This window comes from Nicotiana tabacum, chromosome 3, assembly GCF_000715075.1.
Source record: "Nicotiana tabacum cultivar K326 chromosome 3, ASM71507v2, whole genome shotgun sequence".
In the NCBI taxonomy this organism is placed as follows: Eukaryota; Viridiplantae; Streptophyta; class Magnoliopsida; order Solanales; family Solanaceae; genus Nicotiana; species Nicotiana tabacum.
In genome coordinates, this window is record NC_134082.1 from 75,436,348 (window position 1) to 75,451,080 (window position 14,733).

Genomic DNA, 14,733 nt, shown 5'->3' on the forward strand with positions numbered 1-14,733 from the left:
TCTTCCACTCATTGTTGAGTGTGGATTGAGAGTGGATCAAATTTTGGCGCCATTGCCGAGGATTTAAAATGGTGTTAGCTATATATTTGAGTGTGTTTTTGGAATATCTTATTTCCCTTCCATGGTACTAATTTGCTTAAGAAATCATAGGTACAAACATTGCAAACAATGAGCTCAAAAATTTGCCTTTTGGGGACTTGGACGGCGAGGTGGAACAAGTAGATGATGTACCCCAAGAGCCACAAGCCAATCGGAGAGGCCGGGTACCACATGAAAATGTGCCCATTCTACCCCCACCTCCACCACGAACGACTCAACACCAAATATTGCCCAACGAAGGTTATTCTAGTGCAATAGTCCCTCCCCGTATTAGGGTGGACAACTTTCAAATCACAAACGTGTTGCTCAAATTACTTGAGCAATGGGGTTTATTTACCGGTGCACCAACACAAAATTCTTACAACATTTGAAGGGTTTTGGGGATACATTTTGGGGGAGCAAGAAAATTAATATTTCCGAGGATTCATTGAGGCTAAGGCTTTTTCCCGTCTCTCTACGGGGGAAAGCTTTAGATTGGTTGGAACGTTTGCTGAACCATTCAATTCACACTTGAGATGAGTTGGCAGCCAAGTTCATTGCTAAATTTTTCTCTCTCGGGCACATGGCCACACTTCGAGATGAGATCTTGGAATTCAAACAAGAGCATAATGAACCACTACACGAAATTTGGGAGCACTATAGAACAATGGTTACGGAATATCCCAACAACCATATGACGAAAAACATTTTGCAACAAACTTTTTATCGTGGGATTAATACAACCAACCAATGTGTAGTGAATCAACTAGAAGTTGGAAACTTTATGACTACGCCTTATGAGGAGGCGTGTGATATCCTAGATGAGATGGCGGAGACGTCATCGGTTTGGAAATGCCAGGAAAATGTTCCACAAGGTGATGCAATCATGATCCACCTCCACAAAGAATTGCAAGACCATGGGCAAGCTATTGCCTAATTGGACACTACCATGACTCAACTAGCAAAGGCCCAACTTATTAATCAAGTGCAAGCTCCTAAGAGTGTTTATTCTATGGAGGGAGTGAATGTATTGGTGAACAAGAAGAAGACTAAGGGCCCACAAGTGCAAACTCGAGTGGAGAACTATGTCCAAGATGATGGCGGTTTTGATCAAGATAATTCTTATAATGAGCGAGAGGAGGAAGTGCAATATGTGAAACAATTTTCAAGGGCAAAGAAACAATCCAAGGCCCAAACTAACAACAATGAAGACCACAAAACAATCATGGCAATTGAAATTCTAACAATCAAGAGAATTGGCATAACAACAACAATCAAGGAAATTGGAGCAGAAACAACCAAGAAAATTGGGGAGGCAACAACCAAGGTGGTTAGGGTAACAATCAAGGCAACCGAGGGTCGGGTTTTCAAAGTCCCCCAATGTATTAAGTACTGAGAAACCCACCTCCTTATCTTTCTCATAGTTCAAGTTCTTCAAACAATAAGATGGGACGTATTGAGAATATTTTCAAGCAAATGATGGAAAATAATGCCGATTCGAATGCCCAACTTGCCTCACACAACACATCAATCCGCAATCTAGAAGTTCAAACGGGAAAAATCTCTCAAGCTCTAAATTCTCATCCTAAGGGTGCACTACCAAGTGACACGGTGGAAAACCCAAAGCGTGGTAACAATATGGGGCATGCTATATTGGTTATAACAAGAAGTGGAAGAGGAGGGAATGCACCCACCTCAAGTGGAAGGCGACTTGTTGATGATGATCGAGTAATGCAAGAAGAAGAGATCACGAACAATGTTTTTCAACCAAATGAGGAAGTTCAGATTGATATTTATGATAGTGTGGAAGAGACTCAAGCAGAGGTGAACCTGTCTAGGGAACATATCATTGACATACTGGAGCCGATAGTGAGACACCATTGCCTAAGCCTCCACCTCCATACCCTCAAAGACTTGCCAAAAAAAATGGCGAGAATCAATTTAAAAGTTCATTAAAATGATGAAGAGTCTTTCAATCAATGTGCCATTGGTAGAAGCTTTGGAACAAATACCCGGTTATGCAAAGTTTATGAAAGATCTTGTGGCAAAAAAACGGTCGATGAATTTTGAATCCATCAAAGTCACTCATCAAGTGAGTGTGATTGTTCATTCAATGGCTCCTAGGTTGGAGGATCCCGGTGCTTTCATGATTCCTTGTACAATTGGAAGTGCTGAGTTTGCTAAAGCTCTTTGTGATCTTGGGGAAAGTATAAATTTGATGCCCTATTTGGTTTTCAAGACTTTGGGGATAGGGAAAACAAGACCCACTTCTATGAGATTGCAAATGGCCGATCGTACCATAAAAAAGTCGTTGGGTGTGATTGAAGATGTTTTGGTCCGGGTTGATAAATTCATTCTTCCGGCGGACTTTGTCATTCTAGATTGTGAAGTTGACTATGAAGTGCCAATTATTCTTGGAAGACCTTTCCTTGCTACGGTTAAGGATCCTTGTGATATTGAATTCAGAGAACTCACTTCCGGGTTGGTGATGAAAAAGTAGTATTCCATGTGTGTAAGTCCATACGGCAACCAAATAGCAATGAGGTATGTTCTTTTGTAGATTTGGTGACCGATGTCATTGTTGATGATACAAGTTCTACTATCAATGTTGTTGATATATTAGATGCTGTCTTGCTCAACTTTGATGATGACGAGATGGATGGTTTCATGGAATGTGTGAACACTTTGCAAGGAATAGGGTCGTACAACAATGCACCCTGGAAATTATCTATGGATCTTGAAAATAGGAAAACTCCTCCTACAAAGCCTTCTATTGAAGAGCCACCTACCTTGGAGTTGAAGCCATTGCCTCCACAACTTAAGTATGAATTTCTTGGCCCCAGCTCTAATTTATCGGTTATTCTTTCCTCTTGTTTGACTAATGTGCAGGAAGATTCCACATTGGCGATGTTACAAAAGAGTAAGAAGGATATTGGGTGTACCTTGGTGGATATTAGGGGTATAAGCCCCGCCTCTTGCATGCATAAGATCAAGTTGGAGAAGGGTACTAAACCATCTATTGAACATCAAAGAATACTCAATGAGGCTATGCAAGAAGTTGTCAAAAAGGAGATTATCAATTGGTTGGATGCCAGGGTTATATACCCCATCTCTGATAATTCATAGACTTTTCTGGTTCAATGTGACCCAAAGAAGGGTGGCATGACGGTGGTCATAAATGATAAGAATGAATTGATTCCTACAAGAACGGTGACCGATTGGAGGGTGTGTATGGATTATCGCAAGCTCAACAAAGTAACAAGGAATGATCACTTTTCACTTCCTTTCTTAGATCAAATGCTCGATAGATTCGCCGGCCATGCTTTCTATTGCTTTATTGATAGGTACTCGAGCTACAACTAAATTCTTATTTTCCAGAAGATCAAGAGAAAAAAACCTTTACATGTCCCTATGGAACTTTTGCTTTCAACTTGATGCCATTTGGCTTGTGCAATGCACCGACGACTTTTCAACAGTGTATGATGGCAATTTTCATGGATATGGTGGAGGAATACCTTGAAGTTTTCATGGATGACCTCTTAGTGATTGGGGATTCTTTTTATGATTGTCTTGCAAATTTGGACAAAGTGTTGGCTAGATGTGAAGAAACCAACTTGGTACTCAATTGAGAGAAATGTCATTTCATGGATGAGGAAGGTATTGTTCTTGGCCATAAAATCTCAAGGAATGGAATTGAAGTTGACAAGGCAAAGATTGAGGTGATTTCTAAGCTTCTACCCCCAACTTCGGTGAAGGGTGTGGGGAGCTTTCTATGTCATGCAGGTTTTTACCGGCGCTTTATCAAAGATTTCTCTAAAGTGGTGAACCCATTTTGCAACCTCCTTGAGAAAGATGCCAAGTTCAATTTCAATGATGATTGCATGAGAGCGTTTGAATTATTGAAGCTCAAGTTAACAACTACTCCTATTATTACCGCTCCAAATTGGAGAGTGCCTTTTGAACTTATGTTTGATGCAAGTGAAGTTGCGGTTGGATCTGTTTTGGGGCAACGTATCAACAAGATTTTCCATTCGGTCTACTATGCTAGTATGACCATGAATATAGCCCAAGTCAAGTATGCTGTTACGGAGAAAGAGCTCCTTGCTATTGTATTTGCAATTGAGATGTTCCGGCCGTACTTGATGGATGAAAAAGTTATTGTCCACACGGACCATGCGGCACTTTGTTATCTTATGAGCAAAAAGGACTCCAAAGCTCGGTTGTAATATGGCTATACTTGTTACAAGAAATTGATATTGACATACACGATAGGAAAGGTAGTGAAAACCATGTGGCGAACCACTTGTCTCGTTTGGAGGAGGAGGGGAGGCCACATGATGGCCTTGAAATCAATGACTCCTTCCCTAATGAGCAACTTCTGTCAATTTCAATGACAAAGGTGCCATGGTTCGTGGAATTGGCAAATTTTCTTTTGTGTGGAATCATTCCGGATGAGTTCTCTTCAAGCCAAAGGAAGAAGGTCAAAAGAGATTATCAAGATTATTGTTAGGATGAACCATACCTTTTCGTGATTTTTATGGATGGAGTGATTATGAGGTGTGTACCGAAAGAAGATCAAGGTGATATTCTTGGGGCTTGTCATTCTTTGCCATATGGTGGTCATCATGGTGGAGCAAAAACAATGGCCAAAGTGCTTAGTAATGACTTCTATTGGACTACTCTTTACAATGATACTAGTGATTTGGTGAAAAGATGTGATGAATTTCAACGGGCCGGTGGAATCTCAAAGAAAAATGAGATCCCTCTCATGTCCATGAGACTCTTTAGGTGACACAACCAGTTTGCCATGCTCCTATTTCATAGACAAGGCCTCCATCTGTGCCTTTTCCAACTCAGCATAGAGAATCTGGAGATCTTTGAGTGCCTAGTCTTTTTGTTCACTGAGAACCCTATACATGTCCTTCTACTGAACTTTCTCTTTGAGATCGAACTCGAGCTGACATACTTCCATTCGAGACTGAAGGAAGCTTTCATGGTTGAGCACCAAAGCTTTAAAAGCAAAATGATAAGATCGTAAGAGCATGCTAAAATTAAGCAAGATTTACAAAGGGCACTAGGAATAGACAAATTACTTGGTTTAGTGCCTGTTGTGCCTCGTTGAAAAGGCTCGATGTTCCTACTTCGTTCATCTTCACCTGCTCCTCCTCGATTACCAGGCGAGGATAGTTGGCATACCTACCGAAGCGGACAACACCCTATCTTCCGTTGGGATAGTAAGAACGATCGTTCTTTTGCGGTCGGGATCCACACTCGAAGCAGGGAACTTCCTCACTAGCTTCGAGGTCGAGCTCGGCTTGCCTGATCCCGATGGCACATCTTTTTTTAAGACATCCAGGTGACCAAGACTGGAATAATCCTCCAATGCGCTCATGTCCATGCCGTCGAAAAATATGTTGAGGGAATCATCTGCGCTCCGTGCCGTATCATTTGATTTTTCTTTATCGGCTTGAGCCTCCTCGAACATAGACTCTGTGTGAGATGGCGACTCCATGATGTCGATGACATAGGCTACTTCATTTGGGACAGGGTCATTTTCTCATGAGGTCGTGACCTCTGATTCTCCTTCTGGCTCCCGAGCTGAGGGGGATCGGCCTCTCAGCCACCTTCTTCGATTGCCGCTTGTTCTCCTTATTCAATGGTTGAACTATGAGAGATGAAATCCATATTATCAACCTCAGGGTAATCCCTTAGAAAGAAGAGGGAATCGGGGTTCTGTACCCGCTTTGGTACTCTTTTTGTTGCTTTTATGAACCTGAACATCTACCCTCTTCTTCTTGACCTGGCGTCCGGGGAGCCATAGGATTTCCTCCTTTTCTTCTTCTCCTCCTTTGCAGTAGCTCCAGGCTGTCCCAATGCGGAGGGTTCAACAAGCGAGGAAGAGCCCTCGTCCTCATCCAATGGCCGAAGCTCAGTGGTCTTGGCAAACCTGTGAAAGGGAAAAAGACTTAGCAGAAATAAAAGTCAAGTATGAAAATTTAATTATTCGGGAGGAAGACTCACCATAGGAATGGGCTTCCCACTTGCCCTTAGAAAGTTTGTGCCATTCGTTCTCGAATTAAGACAATTGTTTGCAGATTCCATCGATCCACTCCTTGATGTGGGGGACTGCATTGGGAACATGGGCGACCACTGCACAATGGTAGACACATGAAGTTATAAAAAGAACAAGGATGCACCAAGTACTCAGGAAGGGGAGAACACTTACGAGATGAGTTCCACCTTTTACGGAGCGATAAGAATTTGGGGGGAATGAGGTCTTTGGTTTTCACCCGAACGAACTTCCCTACAAATCTCGATCTCGATCTTCATCGATGCTCGAGAATGGATCTTTGCTTTATCGACGAACGAACTTGATCAACCCCCATCAGAAGACTCGGGGATTGTAGAGACGAATTAGGTAGTCGAGGGTAAACTGAGGTGCTTCGGTATTGTTGACGAAGTGGCGAAGGAGGATTACGATCCTCCAATAGGACGAGTGAATATGCCAAGGCAGACCTTGTACCTTTTGCAGAAGCCGAGAATTATAGGGTCCACTGGGGCGAGCAAGAAGGGATAAGTAAACACTTAGATACCCCTATATGAGTGGTAATGTCTTCGTTGGGCCCGGGGACGACCACTTCCTTGCCCTCCCAGTTGCAATCCACTCAAATTGTAGGGAGTGTGTCCTTGGTAACGAAGTATATGTACCTCCATACTCCCTCCCCCCAGTCCTGTTGATTGGATGCCTTCTCGACTTTGAAGTTGTTCTCAATGGAACAACCCTCGGGGATGAAGCTCTTCAAAGGAGGCTCTGGAGCTACCTTAGGAATGGCCACCTCGGCATCCGTGTCCGGGTTGAAAGTGGAAGGGACAGTATGTTGAAGCACCAATTAGGAAGTTTTTGCTCAGATTCTAGAAAATATAAAGGTTTGAAGGTAAGGATGAAGGTTTGAAGATGAGGATGAAGATTTGAAGATTGGGATGAAGGTCTGACTTGAAGATGTGACAAATGAGTATGAATTTTTAAGATAAAAATATGAAGATCTAGAAAAAATGGATGAAAGTTTGAAGGGGTTAGAAATAAGTGAATAATTTGAGGGTAAGTCAGGAAGCTCTGGAATGGGAAAGTAAAAAGTAACAAAGGGGTCGAAGCTTTTATAGAGAAAAGGTAATCAACGCATGACGTTTCGCATTCGAGGATGGTCAACTGGTGGATAACACGTGTCCGAAGTCAGAATAACGTGACTGATGGGATATTTCGCTGACTCGACAACTTGGTTGTAGCGTACGAAAAAAGGAACCGGGGTTAATTTATTGCTTTCTGTCGCTTCGATAAATTTACTCCCTCGAAAATAAGGGGACTCTCTGTGTATGAGTAAAATCGGGGATAAAGTTTTCCGTGATTCCCCGATGAAGAAACAAAAGGGAAGAATGACTCGAAGTGATTACAATCGAGGCCCAGGGCCCCTTCGTATCGAAACCCGGGAGGAATGAATGGTGTATCTGAGACCGAACATAGTGAAATAACATATTCGGGCCAAGTATAGCTTCTGGACCTCGGGGGATGCGGTGAACGGTTATGCATGACGAGCAGGGAGCCGTGGTATTCACCTTCAACCGGTTATTATGGCGAGAATCTCGTTCAGTATCAACTGTAGATCAACATTTACTGGAAAAGAAAGATTTTTACATTTTTAGACTTATACTGGGACTGAAATTCCTCTACTATATAAAGGAAAAGGTTTTCTTTATTCTGACACACTGTGACACACAAATCAAAGCTATAACAGTTTACTTTTGTCTTCTAGCTATCGTTCAAGGCATTATTCATTTGTTCTTTTTTTCACTCGCGACCGAACTTGTATCGAGGGTCCAATCGAGGACGAATCTCACTATTCAATCTAAGATTGGGTTTGGTTATTACGCTGCCATTGGTTTGACCACTTACTTTACCTTTAACTCGTTTACCTGTTGTTCTTATAGAATTAAACCACGTATTCTTAAAATTGTGTACTAATTTAATTGTTACTCATTTTTAGGGTAAACAAAACTATTAATAATGTTTATCATATAATTTTATGTCACTATCATATGATAAATGACTTAAAAATTCAAATATTTTTACATTATCAATGCATAAAACTTAAATTAATGTAGATTTAGATTTCTGTTTTTAACTCTAAGAGGTTGCACCTTAATCATTGTCTTAGGGCAAGGTGAGATTATGATTGTACTAGTATTTACTGCCTACTGCCTAGTCTTTCACATCATTATCAACGTAAAATATCTCCATTTATAGCCTATAAAAATGTAAGGCGGCTCTAAAATAGTTAATTTAAAAAAGCTTTTTGAATTATTTTAATTTAAACGTGCTTATATGATTGTTACATTTGAGAAATTTTATACGAATGAGAAAAAGAAATTTCATAGAATTTCCAAAAGATTTTAAAAAAATAAATAAATAGAAAACGAACCCCCGCCGTAAGTACTTTCTAAAAGAATTGCAAAATGGAGCCTAAATTTCACTAGAGTATCTTTCAATTTTGTGGTGAAGACAACATACCCTTAAATTTTAAATACGTGTGCACACCTTTTTCTGGACTATGCACTTTCAGTTGCAAATAAATTATCCCGAAATCAAGTTGGACGGAATAACTAAAGAAAGACTCAGAATAAAATCTTTTAAATTTTACATTAAAGAGAGATTTAACATGACATAAATGTCTCTTTTTTTCCTTAAAAGTTAGTACAACAAAAAAGAATTTTTTTTTGAAAGAAATAAAAACTAAAAACTACTACTAATAAGTTATTTCTTCTTATAAATGATAATTTTAATAATTCCAGTTACGATCATTTCAAAATCAGTTATGGATTATCTAAAAAGAGCATCGTTTACTAGACATTGCAGAGTAATGAATTATTGGGGTAAAGAATTTGTAATCATAAAAACCAATTGCAACTCCAGTTTCTTTATTAGTTAGTACCAATAAACAAACTCCCTTTTATTTGTTGATTTTTATTTTATCGTTAGAAAGTGACCCTCTCACTCTCTATATATTTATTTTAAGCAGAATTGACGTTACAATGGAATTGTATATTTACAACGCACAAAACGGTCTGGACAATAATTGCGTCTTAACTTATAAATTAAATAAACATGCTGACAAAATTCCAAAATTCTCATTGGAACTGCTTACAACTACAAGTAAGTGGGGTTATTTTTCTATAGGTCTCGATATTTTCAATAAGACCCTAACAAATATTCTACTTGATAATGACCACAAAATAATTGGGTTTATATATATAAAGACACATTTGGCTTCTAGGAAAGTGAAAGGAAACGATGGAGAGCAAACTTGCAAATTAGACTTCGACTTGCCTTTTCGGCCAAATCAAGTCAATTTCATTTGTAAATTGACTCTCTAACCACGACGGCTCGTCGGTGGTGTGTTTATCCCACCCTTAACTATAGGTCTCAAATTCAAGCGATAAAAATAAAAAAAATTCTGATGGAGAGTGTTTTTCTCCTTTATCCCTTGCACCATACACATTCGAATTAGTGTTGACTTTAATACAAATCTCGAGTACTGCGTGTGGGAAACCCAATTTTTTTAGGTAAATTCCGACTTTTCTAGGTAAATTCCATCACGAATGCTCGCCAGGATTTCCGTCCATATAGCATCATCTTTGTGTCAATTCTCGTATATTTAAAACTTCAAAACTAATTAAATACTCAAACTTTTCTATAGAAACTGAGACCTTATACCAACTCGGTTTCATAGTTTTAACCAATTAGATTCAGCGACTTATTGACTATGATTGTTTGCAAAATTATCAGTTAGTGTCAGGTACTCGTAAAATTAGTCGAGGTACGTGTAAAGATAGCCGAACATATATATATATAAAAGTTGGTTAATCAACTAGTGTTTTAGTTGCCTTTGATACACGTAACCTTGAGGACAATTCCTCATCCTTTGTCTATGTGCAATGGAGTCAGTTGTATATAGTGTTTTTCCTGTATTAGAAGTTACGAGTTAGTTTCAAGACATTTAACAATTAAGGGCTGGTCTTCATCAGAATTATTAGTTTATTAGTACGATTTGAAACAATAGATATTTGAAAGGGCACCTGCAGAAAAGAGACTTCTATTTTAATTTTTACAATAGCATCATTTATATATTCCACTTGAATTGAATGTATACAATTACAACCAGTTTGACCATTTTCTATGCTTGGTATTTCTCCGAAAGCTCCCACCAAAATCTATCGCATAAACTTCGTACGCATGGGCTGATGTAATTATATTTGTGTAGTGGGAAGTGGTATAGTAGAAGTTTTTCTTATATTTTAAGAATTCAATACTTCTATACATATAACATATATGTAGCTTCTCCCCTAGTTGCAACTATTGTCTTAAACTAAACATATAGTACATAAAATTCACTAGCCTAAAGTACTATTAATCTCGGTAGGCTTCTATAAGACAAGGAAATAGGGTGCCCTTTTTAAATATCTACTAGGTCTATAATAGTCTTAAAAGTTGATACACCAACAAATATTAACCGAATTCGATTACATATGTTAGGATGGGATAGAACTTTTACGAGTCGAAACTTAAATAATAGTATTTTGGACTCAAAATACAGTTCAAAATACCATTATACAGTTAAAAAAAGTTACATTTCTAACTAAAACACAGTATTATACTGCATTTTAGTTTAACGGAAAGTTAGCCGTTAAAGTAAAATGCAGTATAATACTACGTTTTATTAAAACGTACTACGTTTTACTAAAATGCAGCTTCAATTTGGGCCCACCAATATTCCTTATTCTTAGGATAACTGACAATATTCGTTTTTTTTAATGTAACAACAACAACAACAACAACAACAACGACCCAGTATAATCTCACAAGTGGGGTCTGGGGAGGGTAATATGTACGCAGACCTTACCCTTACCTCGAAGGGTAGAGAGGCTGTTTCCAGGAGACCCTCGGCTAAAAAAAAAGCAACAGGAGCCGATATATTAGTACCATAAAAATGCATAATAAAATAACAGCAATATAAGAGATATGAAATACAGAATACGAAATACGAAATAGATTGCTGGTATAGTAAAACTAGCAGGTAAAGCCCTGCATCAATAGACGACCAATGACATTCTTAGTCTAACTCCTAACTGGCTAGTCTCACTCTATTGTGTTGTAGAAATATTCACAACTCTCCCTAACCTACAACCTTAATGCTCGACCTCCATAATTCTCTGTCAAGGGCCATGTCCTCAGTAATCCTAAGTCGCGCCATGTCCTGTCTGATCACCTCTCCCCAATACTTCTTAGGCCGCCCTCTACCTCTCCGCGTGCCCACTACAGCCAGTCGCTCACACCTCCTCACCGGTGCATCAGTGCTCCTCCTCTGAATGTGCCCGAACCATTTGAGTCTTACTTCCCGCATCTTGTCCTCCATGGGGGCCACGTCCACCTTCTCTCGAATATCTTCATTCCTAATCTTATTCATCCTTGTATGCCCGCACATCCACCTCAACATCCTCATCTCTGCTACTTTCATCTTCTGGATGTGTGAGTTCTTTACCGGCCAATATTCAGTTCCATATAACATGGCAGGCCTAACCACTGCTCTATAAAACTTACCTTTTAGTAACGGTGGCACTTTCTTGTCACACAAGACTCCCGACGTTAACCTCCACTTCATCCACCCCACCCCTATACGGTGTGTGACATCCTCGTCAATCTCCCCGATCCCCTGAATAACCGATCCAAGGTACTTGAAACTACCCCTCTTGGGAATAACTTGAGAGTCAAGCCTCACTTCAACTCCCGCTTCCGTCGGCTCAACTCCAAATTTGCACTCGAGGTATTCCATCTTCGTCCTGCTCAACTTGAAACCTTTAGACTCAAGAGCATGTCTCCAAATCTCTAGCCTCTCGTTGATGCCGCCTCGTGTCTCGTCAATTAGAATAATGTTATCAGCAAATAGCATGCACCATGGCACCTCACCTTGAATATGATGAGTCAGTGCATCCATCACCAGGGAAAATAGGAATGGGCTGAGCGCAGACCCTTGGTGCAACCCCGTAATAACTGAAAAGTGTTCAGAGTCGCCTTCTACTGTCCTAACCCGAGTCTTAGCTCCAGCATACATGTCTTTAATCACCCTAATATAATCAACCAGGACCCCTTTATCCTCTAAGCAGCTCCATAAGACCTCCCTAGGAACCCTATCGTACGCTTTCTCCAGATCAATAAACACCATGTGGAGATCCTTCTTCCTATCCCTGTACTGTTCCACCATCCTCCTAATAAGCTGGATAGCTTCTGTGGTAGATCGCCCCGACATGAACCCGAACTGGTTGTCTGAAATAGACACCGTCCTTCGCACTCTCATCTCTACCACTCTCTCCCAAACTTTCATGGTATGACTTAGTAATTTGATGCCCCTATAGTTGTTACAGCTCTGGACATCACCTTTGTTCTTATACAACAGGACCATTGTACTCCACCTCCACTCTTCAGGCATCCTATTAGTCTTGAATATAACACTAAACAATGCAGCAAGCCATTCCAAGCCTGCTCTACCCACACACCTCCACAGTTCAATCGGAATTTCGTCTGGCCCGGTAGCTCTGCCCCTTCTCATCTTACGCATTGCCTCCATGACTTCATCGATCTCAATGTCCCTACAATTACTTAATTCATGGTTACTGTCGGCATTCCTCAATTCCCCAAGTATAATATCCTGATCCCCTTCTTCACTTAGAAGTTTATGAAAGTAGGTTTGCCACCTCCTCTTAATCTGGTCATCTCCCATCAAAACTTTGCCATCATCATCTTTTATGCACCTCACTTGGTCCAGATCCCGATTTGTCCTCTCTCTCGCCTTAGCGAGTCGGAATAACTTCTTCTCCCCACCTTTGTTCCTTAGTTCCTCATACAGACGAGCAAAAGTTGTCATCTTAGCCTTCGTCACTGCCATCTTCGCCTCCTTCCTAGCTACCCTATACCTTTGACTGTTCTCTCTCTTCTCCTCCTCGTCAGTGCTCCCTACTAACCGCAGGTAAGCCGCCTTCTTTGTTTCCACTTTACCTTGGACAACTACATTCCACCACCAATCTCCTTTGTGGCCACCATTGTGGCCCGTATATATCCCTAACACCACTCTCGTCACCTTTCTTATACAGTCCGCCATCGTCGACCACATTGTGTTTGCGTCCCCACTACTTCTCCAAGCTCCCATTGTCGATAACCTTCCTTCCAACTCCTTAGCTTTATCCTTAGTTAAGGTGTCCACCTAATCCCGAGGTGTCCTTGTACTGACCTCTTCTTCCTCCTTATTCTAATACAAATGTCCATCACCAAAAGCCTATGTTGCGTTGAGAGGGTCTCACCTGGGATAACCTTGCAGTCCTTGCACAACCTTCTGTCGCATCTCCTGAGGAGGAGATAATCAATCTGAGTCTTCGCCACCGAACTTTGGTAAGTAACCAAATGTTCATCTCGCTTCGTAAAACTCGAGTTCGCAATGACTAGATCGAAAGCCTTGGCAAAGTCCAACAGCGAAATGCCCCCTCCGTTCTGCTCCCCGAAACCAAAGCCGTCATGCACCTCAGTGTACCCACCTGCAGATGACCCAATATGACCATTGAAATCTCCTTCTATGAATAACCTCTTAGAAGGTATACTACGAACAATCTCATCCAACCCCTCCCAAAAGCGCCTCTTAATATCCTCATCCAAGCCTGCTTGCGGTGCGTATGCGCTAACGACATTTAAAGTACTCTCACCCACCACCAACTTAATAGTCATTAGTCTATCATTCACCCGCCTAACCTCTACCATGGACTCTCTAAGATGGCTATCTACCAGGATACCCACTCCATTCTTACCCCTCAGGACAAACATTTAATGTAAAACATAATATAATACTACGTTTTACTAAAACGTAGTATTATACTGCGTTTTACATTATTTTTTGAGCCCACCAATAAGTGTTCTGCAGATAACTGACATAACAATAATTCAAATACATAAAACGTGGTATTATACTGCATTTTACATAAAAAAATTCTGCACCCCAAGGTAGGACTTGCCTTATTTAAAGGCGTTAGGATTTTATGAAAATCCATTCAAAATTTTCCTTTAAACTTCCGTTCATACTTCTCTTCTTGTTATCAAGCATTTTTTTTATAATATCTGAAGAGCCAAAAATAAGGGTTTCATTATATTGGGGGTGAGGTTGTAATGAAGAATAACTCTGTGAGGTATAGTTCATCTCCACAGTGTCATGTTAAATTGCCGCTTACAATAGAATACGATAAATTGCGTTGTTACGTAAAAAAATAAGTGTGAGGAAACGCTCGGTGAACCTTAAAGTAACCGGTAGATTTCCGTATTCCATGACTCCGTAGGGGTTTGCTTATTATTCTGAGTTTAACATCGAAGATGATGAAACTCTTAAAGAATTTTTGCGAATTCCGGATGAATACATGGAATTTATTGCAATAAAATTGTTGGAAATGTACGTCAAGGTTGAAGACGTTCCCAATAATAAGGGTGTGCATATTAGGGATAACCCCCAGTCATCGGGTGGTTATTCTAGAGTAGTTTTTGCCGGACCGATTTCTGATGAAAGAGCTTGC